General features: G+C 42.4%; 1 protein-coding gene across 2 annotated transcripts in view; it reads right to left on the reverse strand.

Annotated features, from left to right (window-relative positions):
* MED25 (mediator complex subunit 25) overlaps positions 1-18,205 on the reverse strand; it is an 84,911-nt gene that overhangs the window by 53,503 nt on the left and 13,203 nt on the right. The gene's annotated exons all lie outside the window — the stretch shown is intronic.

The raw sequence follows: 18,205 nt of genomic DNA on the forward strand, positions 1-18,205 counted from the left end.
TTTCAGTGGTTTTTAAGGCTTTTGTGTTAAAACAAATATGGCGGCCGAACCACGTGACCGATGGCGTCATAATTATTTTTTTCCCCTCCACCAATTTATCCCGGGATGATGCTCAAGAAATTTCATCTTGATCGGATGAAGTTTTGTACTTGTCAAATTATGACGTCATAATAGAGGCACCTATGACATCATCATTAACATATGTTATTCCACATGGAGAGTTCTTTACAATGAGCCATGTCTCAATTTTTTCTAAACAGCGCTTTCGGAGATAGAGGTGCAAAGTTTTTCGGTTTTTCCAAAATGGCGCCCATACCAAGTGAGCTATGACGTCATAATTATCATTAAAAATTATACAGTTGGAGTTGCACCTATGGTGAAAATTTCCTATCAATCGGACCAACGGTTGCAGAGATAATCATATTTATTCTGTGTGGACAAACAAACAAACAGACAGACAAACAAAGACAAACAAACGGACTCAAATGCAATATCCTCTCCTCAGGCGAGGGTAAAAAGAAAGGAGGAAAAATAACATGGAATTTCAATTTCCAGACTATGCCTAAATAAGTGTGAGCCGAGCATTCGTTGGTGGGCATTAAATATCCCACTGTGTCCTTCGGGAAAAGTAGGCAAGCTATCGCCGGCACTCTAAACAAATTGCAAATCCTGCCCAAACCAGCAGAGGGCATTGCATCAGCGGCACAGCTGCACCTTCAGCCAATGATGCTATCCCGCATCCTTTTGCTGCATATGAACGAAAAGAAGAAATGTGAACCTATCAATATTTCAGCAACTGCTTCCTTCCACCCTCGTCAGAGGAGGTTGCCTATCCTTACAGCAGACAATCTTAACCCAGGAATGCCTGTTTTGACTGCGTGCTTCACACTTGTACAGTCTGCATGACACACCTGAGTAATAAATTAATACTGCTAAGTGCGGATAGTAGGGTGCATCATTTTCCCCTTGGTTTGAAAACTCCCCGTCCCTACCCTACAAACGTTCCATTATGAATAAAAATCATACCTGTGAAGTTTGCGCTGATTTGGATAATGTTTAGGGGGACCACTGTAGGTTTGATCTTTCCAGTATTCCATGTTCTAGATTTTCCCAGATTTTGATGTTAAACCAGTGACCAGGTTAGCTCATACCTGTCAAATCACCCCCAAACATCGTAAAAACAATGAAGAATGGCCAGGTACGACTACTGGGAATGCCTTTCAATTTCTTCAGTTTCAGGGCTGGTATCCGACCTCATGAATATCACTTTTGTTTTCAGAAATGTTATTTAAAAGTTCAGAATTAGAGAGTAAATTTGCTTCTTCTTTTTTTTTTCCTTCTCGACGAGGGACGACGTAGTGATGGATGAAGGTGCACCAGAAAATGGGCAAGAGGGAGAAAAGTCAGATAGTGGGGTCGAGAGCAAGCAGACTGTCTAGACGGCACAGATATTTGGATTGGGAAGCACCATAACTGCATCATACGCTGAGATTACTGGACTGCGCCTACCAACATGCATACAGGTTTCACACTGTTTACCGTTATCACAAAGGGGAGGGCTTTCCACACAACAGAAGTAAATGGGAGTGCAAAGATAGTCTATTGAATGTTGATAATACTCTATGAAAAGGAAAATATTCCAATACTCTGAGAGGAAGGGCCACAAGAAGATATTGAAGCTTTGGGAAGATAACAAGATGAGAGAGATCCCCAAAAATCGCAGAAGTGCAAAGAGTTCAGTAGAAAAATTGGAGCAGAAGAAGACAGAGCAAGAGAAAACTTTCCAAATTTGCCCGGCGAATGCTGAAAGTATGATAAAGCATCCTGAAGATAGAGACTTCTTGAAATCAATGAAGATTGATAACCCATTAGATGTGGTATCCTTGTGGATGCGGTATCCTTGATGTGGTATTGATAACCCATTAGATGTGGTGTGCAGATGTGTTGCGACATTCAGTAGCCAAGATAAAGTGCTATTTGGCAAGATCCAATGGAAGAAGGATCGAGAGGAGGCCGAGACCTCAAGAAGAGAAAGATCCAGACAAAACATGAAAAGGAATTTCAGCACTTTGTCTAGTTAAATTGAAGCCGGTACGGAACACGAGAACGAATCCAAATCCGGATAAGTTGAGCCTAATTATGAACCGAAACGTCCTAAAGACGAGCCAACTCCACGACCAAGTAACGATAAACGTCACAAAAAAGCGTCAAGACCCTACTTGCCTACGAGGGTCGGCAATCCTGCTGTGTCGCGGAGCGCCATCACAGCATTAAAGAGACACCTTTGGTACTAACTGGCGAAATGGTGCACCTTGCACTCTTCAGCTAAATCGTACCTGAGGGAGGAAAAACGAGGTGTATCCAACAGTCTACTTGCCATCAAACCAGCTGGGGAAGTCACAGTACCTAAACAGCAATTTGGTAGAAGTTATGGAAACCAAACTTTCCTGTATAAATCAGCAAAAGAACATCACTTGCCGACCTTGTTAGCTCGGACTCTTGGTTCACATCCACAACCTGAAACTGGAACATGACTTTCTTGTTGAAGAAGTTGAAAACTGTACTGAGACGGACTCGTATTGCGCTTCCTTGAAGAGCATTTCCTCCATGAATGTCATAAATGATGGGGCTGAAAGGGGAGTGAAAATGGGTGCAGACTTCCTACAAGCAGCATGGAATGAAGAACATTATAAGAACACCTCGCAAGTCGTGGAAAGTAGCAGGGAAGAGATACCTAATCTCCTCAAGAGAAAATCTCCGAATAAGTGAATGAATGCAAAGGACTTTGAGAACTGACCTCATAGAGTCCATGTGGATGTACGTTAGAGCTGAAACGTATTGGTTCGTAAAAATTTTCAAATGGTTATGCAATGGTTTGCTTCATTTTATTACTTGCAAAATCAAAGATTTTGACGCCGTTTGTGCGTTTTGTCTGTCACTGTCCGTCTGTCTGTCTGTCTATCACCAGAGGTCACAATTTTAAACCAATCTTCAAGAAACTTCACCAGATGTAAGAGTTGATTATCAGGAAGAAACCTATTGATTGAGGTCAAAGGTCATTGGTCTTGGTCAAAGGTCTTGGTCAAATTTCTAAAATTGTGATTTTTCATCCGATTGACTTGAAAATTGAACAGCATTTGCATAGTCAAAAAATTAGGAAACCACTAATTTTGGATCAAAAGGTCAAAGGTCAACTCAAGGTCAAACTTCCAAAATCATAATTTTCATCCGATTGACTCGAAAATTAAACAGCAATTGCTTCGTACCTCACTGGATTGGGAAACCGACTATTTTTATGGTAAAAGGTCAACTCAAGGTCAAATTTATAATAACAATTTTCATCTGGAAAATCGTCAATTTTCATCCGATTAACCTGAAAATTAAAGAGCAATTGCATTATACATCACGAAATTGGAAAACCAACTATTTTTGGGGTCAAAAGGTCAAAGGTCAACTCAAGGTCAAACTTCTAATATCATACATTTTCAACGGAAAAATCATCAATTTGAATTTGATTGACCCGAGCTTTGATTAAGATCTTCAATTTTAATCTTAATGAATTGGAAAATTTTTAGTGCAGCAATGACAACTTTTTATTTTGGGGAGGGGTGGATTTTGCAAGTATGGTGCTCTGCAGGAAGTCTTCTTGTTTTTTTCTTCTTCAAATTTTCTAGAATTTGAAAGCCTTGGTGACCCCTCTGAATTTGATTCAACGTTGTTGAAATTTGTGCTGGAATTAACCCTCGGGTGGTGTAACAAAATAAACCTAGGGACAAGATGATTGTCGAAACTGTTTGAAAAAAAAAAAGGGGGGGGGAGGGAAATATGCACACTAGCGGATAGCTACATACCGACCAGAACAGCATCCTCACTTACCAATGTGAAGTGAAAACGCTTTTGTATATTTTGCATTACTGCTACATTCATTTGTTCAATTTCAGATTAGCTAGATAAAAAAACAGGTATTACAAAAGCATACAATTGATGCTTTCAAGTGGTTTCGGGCGTTTCATCTCCTTGGCACGGCAATCGTACGGTGGGATTGTAATAACACGTTTTGCGCAGCATTGATGCGGTTGATGATGTGAGCCGGGACAGTGTCAAAACGCCTTTGATGGCACGATTACGCAACTTGCCGGTCAGCATTTTGCTTCCTCTTTCTCAAGGAAAGAAAATCCCTCATTGTTGCACTGGCCATTACTGTCCACCAACCTAATGCTGACAGATGGGACAACCAGCAAGATCCACCTGAGGGGTGGTGCACTCATTGATGCGTCGCTCAGCCTGTGAAACACCAAGATGGCAGTTCATAACTGGGTCTGGATTCAAACCCAGGCTAGATACCTCAGAGTTGAGTGTGTGTACCTCTGAGCTATCCCGTTAGCCCAGACAAGGATTGGCTATGATAATTATACGACATGTCTCAGCCAATCATGATCTTGCACAGATTACAAATAATTTTCTCAGATAAATTCACTAAACACTAGGGCATGCCCGTACTATATCTATATCTAAAATTATATCCCCCCCTCTATTTACATGAATGGTTTGGTCCATTCGCAACGACCACAGAACCCCCCCCCCCTCTATTTACATGCAATGGTTTGGTCCAAAGCGAACGGTTTGGTCCATTCGATGTGATTCGATGATTCGATGTGAATGGTTTGGTCCATTCGCAACGACCACAGAACCCCCCCCTCTATTTACATGAATGGTTTGGTCCATTCGCAAAGCCAAAGCGAACGACCACAGAACCCCCCCCCTCTATTTACATGAATGGTTTGGTCCATTCGCAAAGCCAAAGCGAACGACCACAGAACCCCCCCCCCCCCCCCCCCCTCTATTTACATGAATGGTTTGGTCCATTCGCAACGGCAAAGCGAACGGCGAACGGCTAAATCGCCATAGCTCGGTAAGTACTTGTCCGATTAATTTCAAACCTTGAAAAGGCACATCCTCGGGTCCCCAGCAATATACCTGGCAAGTTTCAAGTATATCGGACCGGTAGTTGTCGAGAAACAGCGGTCACAGACAAACGTACAGACGTACAGACGTACAAACGTACAAACGTACAGAGATTACTGGAATTATAGATAGATTGCATCTCCTGTTTATTGGTTCAATTTCTAGTATCACCCATATAAAGTGAGAAATTCACTGTTAATCGAATCTTGTAATGGTTAGTTTATGAAACGTTCGTTTCCCTTTAACAAGTAAAACTAGACGCTCCATATTTTTCAGAGCCCTTGGGATTCAACTCTTTCTTTCCCTATCAAACGTGTTTGAAGTTTGAATAGTGTAGGTCAAGTGAAACTTGACGGAAATCAAAGGAGGTACAGATGAATTTATGGGAAATAAATTCATCTGTACCTCCTTACACGGGGTGCTTATGGTCTGCCTCGGGGTGCTTATGTCTTGAAATTTGTGTCTTGGAACATTGGGTTGAGATTTGGGTCTTGGAATTGTGGGCGTTTGAAAGAGAAGGGTGTGAGACTGTTGATGTTGTGTTCAGAAGAAGAGAGCAGGGAGATTGTTTGCAAGGGACCATATGGACAGGAAATAATGAAAGGGCCATAGCCGGGGGAAGTGAGAGTGGGTGGTGTTAAGGTTCCCTATTGTGGGGAGAGGGACTCACAGGATAGCCAGGAGGTATGTACACTCGTTGTCTCGCTCGAGTTAGAATCTCGGCCCAGCTCCTGTCATCCTGGTGTTTCACATGCAAGGCGAAGCATCAGTGTGCGTGCCGTCCATCAGATCGAGGTTAAACTGGACATTCTGTCTGCTGGCATTAGTCGGTGGACGTTGAAGATCCCACGGTGTCCTTTGCGAACAGTAGCAGAGCTAAAGCCGGCACCCTGACAAAATTCAAAATTCGTGTACACTCAGTCGAGTATCAGGTGTCAGAGGTATGGGATTGTAACCCCATGCCAATGAAACTGCCTTGGCAGCTTTATGCACATAATGACGTGAGGAGGATAAACTAATAGTGGGGGTGGGAATAGGGCGGAGGGTGGACCTAAGAGGATGTTGCAGAGGTAACACACTTACTTGCCTTTGATCTGTTCAAAACTACGATCGATTAATATTAGTCAGGTTCACTATGTTTTTTCGTTCAAAATCATGGTAGATTAGCAAACCTATACATTTTTGGAAACGTTATTACATGGAAAATCTGAAAATCAATGTTTACATTTGCCAATTCCGACCAATTGACCAATTCCATTCGACCAATTCGACCATTCGACCAATCGCTTCGATCGACCATTCGACCATTCGACCAATTCGATCGATTCGATTCGATTCGATTCATCGAATTCGATTCGATCGACCATTCGACCAATTCGATTTGCCAATCAATTTGACCGACCTTTGCTTGTGTGGAACGGACTGTGAAAACGATGCGGACTATATTGTCGGATACGACACACAGGACAGTGATGACGAACTCTAAATGGCATATTCTGTAATCGTGTATGTTTGATGCCTTTGACTGCCTGTGTAGATGTGAAGTTATACCGACTGCATGTGTACATATGATTTTGCTGACTGCCTGTGTATGTTTGATGATATGAATTATTGTGACACATTTTGATGTTATTAACTGCCTGTACAAAATAACATGTATTTGATTATGCAACTTATCGCGAATATAAAGACAGTATTTTGCAATTCAAAACCTTTGATTCGTGTCTTACCATTCCCCATAGCACTAATTTGATACTTTCATTGGATTCCTTGTCCCTGAAAATATAGGTTTAGTATATTTTAAAAAGTTTTTAGGGTAATTATAGGCAGAAATAGAACAAAATGTATTTTACAGTGGCCATTTTGAAAATCCAAAATGGCCGCCATACAGGTATCTCTCCAAATGTAAACATTGATTTTTAGTTCCCTTATGCTATAACCTTTCCAAAAATGTATAGGTTTGCTAATCTACCATGATTTTGAACGAAATATAATTTATTGACAGAGTGAACCTGACTACGTATATCAGCCCAACTATAAAGCCCAGGTGACAAGCCAAGACCAGGAAGAGGAGTTCTGGAATACTTTAGAGGGCTTGGGAACAGGTTTTACAGAGGGAGATGGGTGAGTTTGTAAATGTGATTTGAAAAAGGCATGTAGCTCTGGAAATACTGTAAAAGTGAAAAAAAATTTAATATTCGCGCTGATGGACATCAATCTCAAACCATGTGAAATCCCAGCAAAACGTTCACAGCAGGAGAAATTAACTTGCAGTGTAACCAGAACCAAAGAGAAACTGGCATGAAAATAAAACCTTATTATAAAATAAAATTTACCAACCCAGAGTAAACCATACGGAACCAATGAAGCACGAAACAGAACCAATGAAAATAAGGAAACAATGAAGCACTGTACAGAACCAATGAAAATAAACAATGAAGCACTGTACAGAACCAATAAAAAATACGACACCAATCAAACACTGTACAGAATCAATGAAAATAAAGAAACAATGAAGCACTGTACAGAACCAATGAAAATAAGGAAACAATGAAGCACTGTACAGAACCAATGAAAATAAACAATGCACTGTACAGAACCAATAAAAAATACGACACCAATCAAACACTGTACAGAACCAATGAAAATAAGGAAACAATGAAGCACTGTACAGAACCAATGAAAATAAACAATGAAGCACTGTACAGAACCAATAAAAAATACGACACCAATCAAACACTGTACAGAATCAATGAAAATAAAGAAACAATGAAGCACTGTACAGAACCAATGAAAATAAAGAAACAATGAAGCACTGTACAGAACCAATAAAAATATGGAACCAATGAAGCACTGTACAATACCAATAAATATATGGAACCAATCAAGCACTGCACAGAACCAATAAAAATATGGAAACAATGAAGCACTGTACAGAACCAATAAATATATGGAAACAATGAAGCACTGTACAGAACCAATAAAAATATGGAAACAATGAAGCACTGTACCATACCAATAAAAATATGGAACCAATCAAGCACTGTACAGAACCAATAAAAATATGGAAACAATGAAGCAATGTACCATACCAATAAATATATGGAACCAATCAAGCACTGCACAGAACCAATAAAAATATGGAAACAATGAAGCACTGTACAGAACCAATAAAAATATGGAAACAATGAAGCACTGTACAGAACCAATAAAAATATGGAAACAATGAAGCACTGTACAGAACCAATAAAAATATGGAAACAATGAAGCACTGTACAGAACCAATAAATATATGGAAACAATGAAGCACTGTACAGAACCAATAAAAATATGGAAACAATGAAGCACTGTACAGAACCAATAAAAATATGGAAACAATGAAGCACTGTACAGAACCAATGAAAATATGGAACCAATCAAGCACTGTACAGAACCAATGAAAATAAAGAAACAATGAAGCACTGTACAGAACCAATAAAAAATATGGAACCAATCAAACACTGTACAAAACCAATGAAAATAAAGAAACAATGAAGCACTGTACAGAACCAATAAAAAACATGACACCAATCAAACACTGCACAGAATCAATGAAAATAAAGAAACAATGAAGCACGGTACAGAACCAATGAAAATAAACAATGAAGCACTGTACAGAACCAATACAAAACATGACACCAATCAAACACTGCACAGAATCAATGAAAATAAAGAAACAATGGAGCACTGTACATAACCAATAAAAAATATGGAACCAATCAAGCACTGTACAGAACCAATGAAAATAAAGAAACAATGAAGCACTGTACAGAACCAATGAAGCACTGTACAGAACCAATAAAAAATACGAAACCAATGAAGCACTGTACAGAACCAATGAAAATAAAGACACAATGAAGCACTATACAGAACCAATAAAAAATATGACACCAATCAAGCACTGTACAGAACCAATGAAAATAAAGAAACAAAGAAGCACTGCACATAACTAATGAAAATATGGAACCAACGAAGCACTGCACATAACTAATGAAAATAAAGAAACAAAGAAGCACTGCACATAACTAATGAAAATATGGAACCAACGAAGCACTGCACATAACTAATGAAAATACGGAACCAACGAAGCACTGCACATAACTAATGAAAATACGGAACCAACGAAGCACTGCAAATAACTAATGAAAATATGGAACCAACGAAGCACTGCACATAACTAATGAAAATATGGAACCAACGAAGCACTGCACATAACTAATGAAAATACGGAACCAACGAAGCACTGCAAATAACTAATGAAAATACGGAACCAATGAAGCACTGCACATAACTAATGAAAATACGGAACCAACGAAGCACTGCAAATAACTAATGAAAATACGGAACCAACGAAGCACTGCACATAACTAATGAAAATACGGAACCAACGAAGCACTGCACATAACTAATGAAAATACGGAACCAACGAAGCACTGCACATAACTAATGAAAATACGGAACCAACGAAGCACTGCACATAACTAATGAAAATACGGAACCAATGAAGCACTGCAAATAACTAATGAAAATACGGAACCAACGAAGCACTGCACATAACTAATGAAAATACGGAACCAACGAAGCACTGCAAATAACTAATGAAAATACGGAACCAATGAAGCACTGCACATAACTAATGAAAATACGGAACCAATGAAGCACTGCACAGAACTAATGAAAATACGGAACCAATGAAGCACTGCACATAACTAATGAAAATACGGAACCAATGAAGCACTGCACAGAACTAATGAAAATACGGAACCAACGAAGCACTGCACAGAACTAATGAAAATACGGAACCAACGAAGCACTGCAAATAACTAATGAAAATACGGAACCAACGAAGCACTGCACATAACTAATGAAAATACGGAACCAACGAAGCACTGCAAATAACTAATGAAAATACGGAACCAACGAAGCACTGCAAATAACTAATGAAAATACGGAACCAACGAAGCACTGCACATAACTAATGAAAATACGGAACCAACGAAGCACTGCAAATAACTAATGAAAATACGGAACCAACGAAGCACTGCACATAACTAATGAAAATACGGAACCAACGAAGCACTGTACAGAACTAATGAAAATACGGAACCAATGAAGCACTGTACAGAACCCATGAAAATACGGAACCAATGAAGCACTGCAAATAACTAATGAAAATACGGAACCAATGAAGCACTGCAAATAACTAATGAAAATACGGAACCAATGAAGCACTGCACATAACTAATGAAAATACGGAACCAACGAAGCACTGCAAATAACTAATGAAAATACGGAACCAACGAAGCACTGCAAATAACTAATGAAAATACGGAACCAACGAAGCACTGCAAATAACTAATGAAAATACGGAACCAATGAAGCACTGCAAATAACTAATGAAAATACGGAACCAATGAAGCACTGTACAGAACCCATGTAAATACAGAACCAACGGAGCACTGTAAAGAACCCATGTAAATACAGAACCAATGGAGCACTGTAAAGAACCCATGTAAATACAGAACCAATGGAGCACTGTACAGTACCAATGTAAATACAGAACCAATGGAGCACTGTACAGAACCCATGTAAATACAGAACCAATGGAGCACTGTAAAGAACCCATGTAAATACAGAACCAATGGAGCACTGTACGGTACCAATGTAAATACAGAACCAATGGAGCACTGTAAAGTACCAATGTAAATACAGAACCAATGGAACACTGTAAAGTACCAATGTAAATAAAGAAACAATGAAGCACTGCACAGAACCAATAAAAAATATGGAACAAAATCAAGCACTGTACAGAACCAATGAAAATAAGGAAACAATGAAGCACTGTACAGAACCAATGAAGCACTGTACAGAACCAATGAAGCACTGCACAGAGGCAATGAAAATACGAAACCAATTAAGCACTCATCACTGTACATAGCCAAAAAAATATATGGAACCAAGCAAGCACTGTACAGAATCAATGAAAATAAGGAACCAATGAAGCACTGTACAGAACCAATGAAGCACTGTACAGAACCAATGAAACACTGTACAGAACCAATGAAGCACTGCACAGAACCAATGAAAATACGAAACCAATGAAGCACTCACTGTACACAGCCAATGAAAATAAAGAAACAATGAAGCACTGTACATAACCAATAAAAAATATGGAACCAATCAAGCACTGTACAGAATCAATGAAAATAAGGAACCAATGAAGCACTGCACATACAACAACAACAACAACATGCATTTTAAGGCCATTTTCCCTGGCTTTGGTACTGTAATCTCTCTAAAAAGGTAAATATATTCACGTTAAATTCGTGCTTCTCGGTTGTGGTGCGAAATGCACGAAAATCTCCACTTTGACAGTTGGCGATAATCAGCATGGTAGGGAAGATTTGGGAAGAAAATTTTGGGGGAATATTTTTTGGGGAAAAAACAACAACATGGATTTTGAAAAAAGCAGAGGCATTAGGATTATTTGCATCATACTCAGGTTTTTGTAAGAGGGAAGACAACAAGGTCACCTTTAGAAATACAGCTTACAAGACAACAACAACACAACATGCATTTTAAGGCCATGTTCCCTGCTAGAGCGGGGGTTAGCCTTGCGGTCCCCATGACAATCTTCTCCATTTTGCCCTATTTTCTGCATCTCTCCTTGTTAACCCCCTTGCCCGCATTTCTTCTTCCACCATCTTTAGCCAAGTCTTTCTCGGTCTTCCCCGTCCTCTACTTCCTTCTACATTAACTTCCATCACTCTTCTCAACCAGTCACTTTCATCCTTCCTCAATACATGACCAAACCATCTCAACCTGTTCCTCTTCACAGCATCAATCACAGGCAATATTCCCATCATCTTCCGCAATTCATCATTTGTCTTCCTCTCTCTCAACGATACTCCGCACATCCATCGAACCATTCGCATTTCCACCCTTTCCAGCCTTCGTTGCTGCTCTACGTTCATTACCCATGTCTCGCTCCCATAAATCATAACACTTCTCACACATGCAGCATACACCTTTCCCTTCAGCTTCAGCGACACTCTCCTCCTCATCAGCACGCCACTCAGTTCCCGAAACTTCTTCCATGCACATCTCACTCGAGCAACCGTTGCCGAGTCTGATCCACCTTCTCCATTCAGCATGTCTCCGAGGTAGCAAAATGTTTTCACACCTTCCAGCTTCACGCCGTCTCCAAGATCCAACTCAACATTTCCTCCATCTGCAGCTCCCTCTGTGCACACCTTACATTTGAATGTAGCTGCCACACTGGTTAATGACCCTCTCAGACCACTACATTTTTGATGAACCCACTCAGCACACATTGTACATTGAATGGAGTTCACTCCGACACCCTTCCTACACACAGCACACGGCCACTTCCCAGTTCTTTCCACCTCACCACATGCTTTACCACTTGCCATCACCTTTGTCTTTCCGATATTCACCTTCAGACCTTTTGTCTCCATACATTCCTTCCACTTGTTCATCTTTTCCTTCAGTCCATCCATACTTTCCGCAATCAACACCAGATCATCTGCATACAACAACTCCCACGGTAAACCCTCCTTTACGGTCTGAGCCAGCACCTCCATCACAGCTACAAATAGTAGTGGACTTAGTACCGACCCCTGATGCACTCCCACCTTCACCTCAAACTCACCACTGTTCCCGTCCTTCGTCCTTACAGCTGTGCGTGCTCTTTTGTACATTGCCATCACTACTCTGATCAACCATTCCTCCACTCCTAACTTCCTCAATGCCCATGTCAATACTTTGCGTGGAACCCTATCGAATGCTTTCTCCAGATCAACAAACCCGAAAAACAACTTCTTCCTCTTATCCATGTACTTCTCCTGCAACTGCCTCACAATGAAAAGCGCATCTGTCGTTCCTCTTCCTGGCATAAATCCAAACTGCATTTCGTCGATCTTCACTTTCTTCCTTATCCTCCTCTCCAACACCCTTTCCAATACCTTCATTCCATGCTCCAATAACTTTATCGCTCGGTACGAGCCACACTCCAGAGGGTCACCTTTCCCCTTGTATAGAGGGACGAGGGTACTCAGTTCCCAATCCACTGGAATGCGGCCTTCTTTCACCACCAACTTACAGATCTCTGTCATTCTCTTCACACCCCAACTTCCTGCTGCCTTCAACATATCTCCCACAACTCCCGTCGGCCCTCCCGCTTTTCCACTCTTCATTGCTTTTATCGCTTCCTCAACTTCCTTCTCAGTTATCTTCTCTGCCGGTCCTAAAACTGGGTTACTCTCTATGTTGCCATCCCATTCATTCTCTGTATTCAACAGCATTTCCATATATCTTTTCCATCTTCCTTTAATTCCATCTGGGTCGACAACGATTTGTCCCACTTCATCCTTCAAGCAACTCACCCCCATCACATCACACCTCTCTTTCGCTATCTGCTTTGCAATCCTGAATACTGCTTTCTGACCCTCTTCCGAATCCAAGCGTTCTCCGAACATTTTCCTACATGCCTCCTGCGCCTTTGCTACCTCTTTCTTTGCAGCCTTCCTGGCTGCCTTATAACTTTCATGCTCTGCTGTTTCTGCTCCCGTACCCTTCGCCTTCTGCCACTCTTTGAACTTCTTCCTCTTCTCGTCAATCCTCTTTCCAACCTCAACATCCCACCACCATGTTTCCGAGTGCCTCGGTGGTCCTTTTGTCCATCCACATACCTCACCAACGGCTCCCAACAGACTAGCTTTCATTGACATCCAACCACTTTCAAGCTCAACCACATCATCCTCTACCCTACTCAGCCTCTCTTTTAATGCCTCCCTTACTGTCACCTCTTTCAACCTCCACACCTTCATTCTCGGTTGGTACTTCACCCGCCGAGCTCTCCTCGCACCTTTCACCCTTATGTCGCAGACAACCAAGTGGTGCTGTGAAACAGCCTCCTCCCCCGGGATCACCTTTGTGTCCTGGAGGTGCCCCCTATCTCGCCGACGCACCATCAGGTAGTCAACGGTTGTCGTCGACCCACCTGACGTGTATGTAACAAGCTTATTGTCCTCTTTCTGGAACTGAGTATTACAAATCAACAAATCAGCTCCATCAGCAAACTCCAGCTTACAAGAGCCATATCAATTATTTCCTCATCAGGCAGAGGGATAGATGTAGGATCTTAGTTGGGAAGCGATTCCAGGGGAGGCAGTAGTGAACCAGCAAAGGTTATTTATGTTCAAATGAAGACATCAGAAATGGAAGAGAGGGGTAGGTAGCGAAAGAGAGAAACACAAAAACAGGGAAAACAAGAATGACTGCACTGTGGTCACAACCTGCGACACAAAATATATACTTTTTTGCCTCCCCTGTCCACTCAACTCCCTCATCCTTGTTGTTGAAGGTATTGTACAATTCATCTCTGAGGGTCTTCAAGGTTTGGTTCAATATCAATTACGAGTCTGACGGACAGCTGGGTCTGGTTTCAGACAACTATTACACCTACTCCGTCCAAGAGCGACAGAAAGGGTCATGTTATTATCCTCTCTGGGGTATATAGATTACAGTAGATCTAGACTCAAGCCTCAAGAACGCCGGGGCTTACCAAGTGTTCAGTTACCAAGTTTCTGGTAGAGCACTTGCCATGTGGTTTAAGCACTCAAGAAACCACTCCATTCAAAACTGTTGTTAAGGAACGGCTGGCTTGGCAAGCGCTAGCTAGCTGCTTGGTAACTGAACACACCTGTGGTTTCTTGGTTTTCAGGTCCGTGTTATTTAACGGCAATGAAAAAACCCATTATCTTACAGCTCAGCTAACATTCTCCAATCTGTCTCATTAACCTTGTGTCGCATCTGTCCTATGTTGCCATGTGAATGAATAATATTAAATAGAGCAGTGTCTGCACCTGTTCCCATGTGAATGAATAAGATTAGACAGATAAGATTCATTGTGCTACCGAACAGGGATATATTTTATGTCTGTTACCTCAGTGTGTGTGTCTCTCTCTGTCTCTCTCTCCTTGACATCCTGCTCTCACTGTGGTAATAAATGTTTTGTCCATAAAAACCTGTACGTGGTCATTCGAGCGACGGGACTTTACCATTAAGTGCCGACTGGGAAGCGCACATTTAATGTGCACATGGGCCGTTCAAAAATTATGTAATGCTATTTTTTTTATGGAGGTAAGTACGGGCTTGATTAAACCTCAATAATTTAACACTCGTCCCAAAGAAAGCCAATGGAAATCTGATGCAACAAAGCCGGACAGTGTAAAATTAGCAGAGACCTACAGTTAGGCCCACCAGGAAACAAGATGGCAGCCATATTTTGTCTCAGTACTATGGTGGGTAGAGTCAAGTGACAGATTTGGGCGTGGTCCGGCAGCTGTCCGACCAAAAGGTGCATATTTCAAAAATCAACCCACAAGAAGAACCCCAACAACAGCAGCAGAAACACAAAGCTCTTGTAGACTTGTGACATGTTGCAGGTAAAAAGAGAGAGGGAGAGAGAGGGAGAGGGAGTAATAGAGGATGTGAGATAAAGAGCAATAGAGAAAGTGGGGGTGTGTTTCTGGGGTGATTCAAGAACGAGGATGTGAGGGCAAAGATGTACAAAGTGGTAAAAAAAATCACCTTCACCTTCTCCGAGCTATTCTGAAATCTCTGACACACCTTCAACAGCTCTCCCTACCTCTTCCACCTCTTCCACATCTTACCCTACCCCTCCTCCCCCCTGTTCTGTATCTGATGCTCCCCCTTCCTCTTCATTAACGGTATGGACCTCAAACATCCGGGGCCTTCGTTCAAACTTAACTGATCTCTCCATACAGGTTGCTTCTGTCAAACCAGACGTGATCTGCTTAACAGAAACTTTCCTCCTTTATGATGTCTCTGATTCCATAGTATCTCTCCCGGGCTACTCCCTCCTCCGGTATGATAGACCTGAGCCTCGTCCTGGAGGCGGGGTTGCTATCTTTATCAAAAACTCTCTTCCTCACTCGCCCTGCACTGCACTCTCTCCACCTCACCCCCAGGAATACCTCTGGCTACGGCTTCCACTTCGCTCCCACCTCTTGTTCATATGTGTGTTGTACCGTCCACCAAACAGTGATGACTCCATCTACATCTCGCTGTCTGATGATATGGACCAACTTCTATCTACTCATCCCAACTCTCTCTTCCTCATATGTGGTGATTTCAACTGTCATCATGCCAGTTGGCTGGGTGTGGGTACCTCTCTCACCAGCCATGGCTCCTCAGCAAAGGACTTCTGCGACTCACTGGGACTGACACAATCTGTCAATTTCCCGACCCGGATCTCAGTCAACGGAACATCTTCTCTTCTGGACTTGGTTATGACTAACTTCCCTGAAAATGTCTGCTGCTCTTCTTCTGCTCCGATCGGATCATCTGATCATGTCCTTGTTAAAGCGGACATCTCTCTGACCATCCTCAGGGAGCCTGCTCAGCGTCGACGAGTCTGGCATTTCACTCAGGCCAACTGGCACGGTCTTCAAGCAGCCATCAATCATCTGGACTGGTCTCCCATCTCTACCACCTCTGACATCAACTCATCCTGGGAATTCTTCCAAAGTAAATTGCTCTCTCTCATGCACAGATTCATCCCATCTCGTCTTCAGTTGTCATACCCTTCCTCCCGTCCATGGTACACGGAATCTTGTGGTGAGGCTGTTGCCCAGAAACAACTTGCCTTCGTCTCCTGGAAAGCAAATCCAACGGAAGGAAATCTCATTTCCTTTCACAAAGCCCGAAACAAGTGTGTGTCCACCCTCAGGAGAGCCAGGAAACAATATCTCTCCGTTCTCAAGACCGAACTCTCTTATCTGTCTCCCTCTTCCAAATCCTGGTGGCGTCTGGTCAAATCCGTTTCTGGTGTTTGTTCCCCCTCCATCCCCTCCCTTACCTCAAACGGCTACACAGCTGACTCCGCACGTGAAAAAGCTGAATGCCTCAACTCTGTGTTTGCCTCTAAATCTTGTGTCCCAAACCCATCCCTCTGTACCCACCATACCCAGTCGTACCCTGCTGCTCCTGGACTCCGTGTCCTTTCCTCCTGACAATGTGGAAAAGTTTCTGTCAACCCTCGACTCTGATTCTGCAACTGGACCCGACGGCATCAGCCCACGGGTCCTAAAATCCTGCTCTGCTGCTCTATCTCACCCTCTCTCTGTTCTCTTCACCCTCTCTTTTGCTCAAGGTCAACTGCCATCTGCTTGGAAATCAGCCAACATCACCGCTTTGCACAAAAAAGGTGCAAAAACAGATCCTAGCAACTACAGACCAATCAGCCTTCTCCCAATTATCAGCAAAGTCATGGAATCCATCATTGCTTCTGATATGAAATCTTTCCTCTTCTCCAATGGCTTGATCTCTGATCATCAATTTGGTTTCAGACCAGGTCACTCTACTCTGGACATGCTGCTTCTGCTGTCTCAACAATGGATGGAGGTCCTAAATGCCAAACAGGAAATTAGAGCTGTCTCCCTCGACATATCACGTGCCTTCGACACGGTCTGGCACCCCGCTCTGCTCACCAAACTCTCCTCCTTTGGTATCCATGGAAATCTCCACGCATGGCTGGCGGACTTCCTCTCTAGTCGTCGTCAACGTGTGGCCCTGAATGGGTTTCTCTCATCTCCTCTTCCTGTTCAGGCTGGAGTTCCCCAAGGCAGTGTTCTGGGCCCCGTGCTTTTTCTGGTCTTCATCAATGATCTCTCTGACTCTCTCAAAAATCCTCTCTATCTCTTTGCTGATGACTCCACTCTCTGCCGCTCCATTCCTCTTCCCTCAGATCGGCAGTCTGCTGCCTCCTCACTCTCTGAAGACCTGGACAAAATCACAGACTGGTCAAACAAGTGGAACATGTCTTTCAATCCTGACAAATCTCACACTCTTACTATGTCTCTCCGAAAAGATCGACTGGACAACCCTCCCATCTACTTTCTCAACAATCCTCTCCAAGAAGTTCTGTCGCTCAAGATTTTGGGTCTCACTATCTGCCATGATCTTTCTTGGGAAAACCACATTTCCAAGCTGGCCTCCAAAGCCAGTCGCCGACTGGGCATCCTCCGTCGTGCGAAGTCCTTCCTCGGCACACCTGAGCTCCTCACCACATACAAGGCTTTCATCCGCAGCTCAATGGAATACTGTTCTCCCCTATGGGCCGGTGCTCCTGCCTCACACCTAGCTCGGCTTCACG

Source organism: Myxine glutinosa, chromosome 8 (genome assembly GCF_964187855.1).
Source record: "Myxine glutinosa chromosome 8, kmMyxGlut1.1, whole genome shotgun sequence".
In the NCBI taxonomy this organism is placed as follows: domain Eukaryota; kingdom Metazoa; phylum Chordata; class Myxini; order Myxiniformes; family Myxinidae; genus Myxine; species Myxine glutinosa.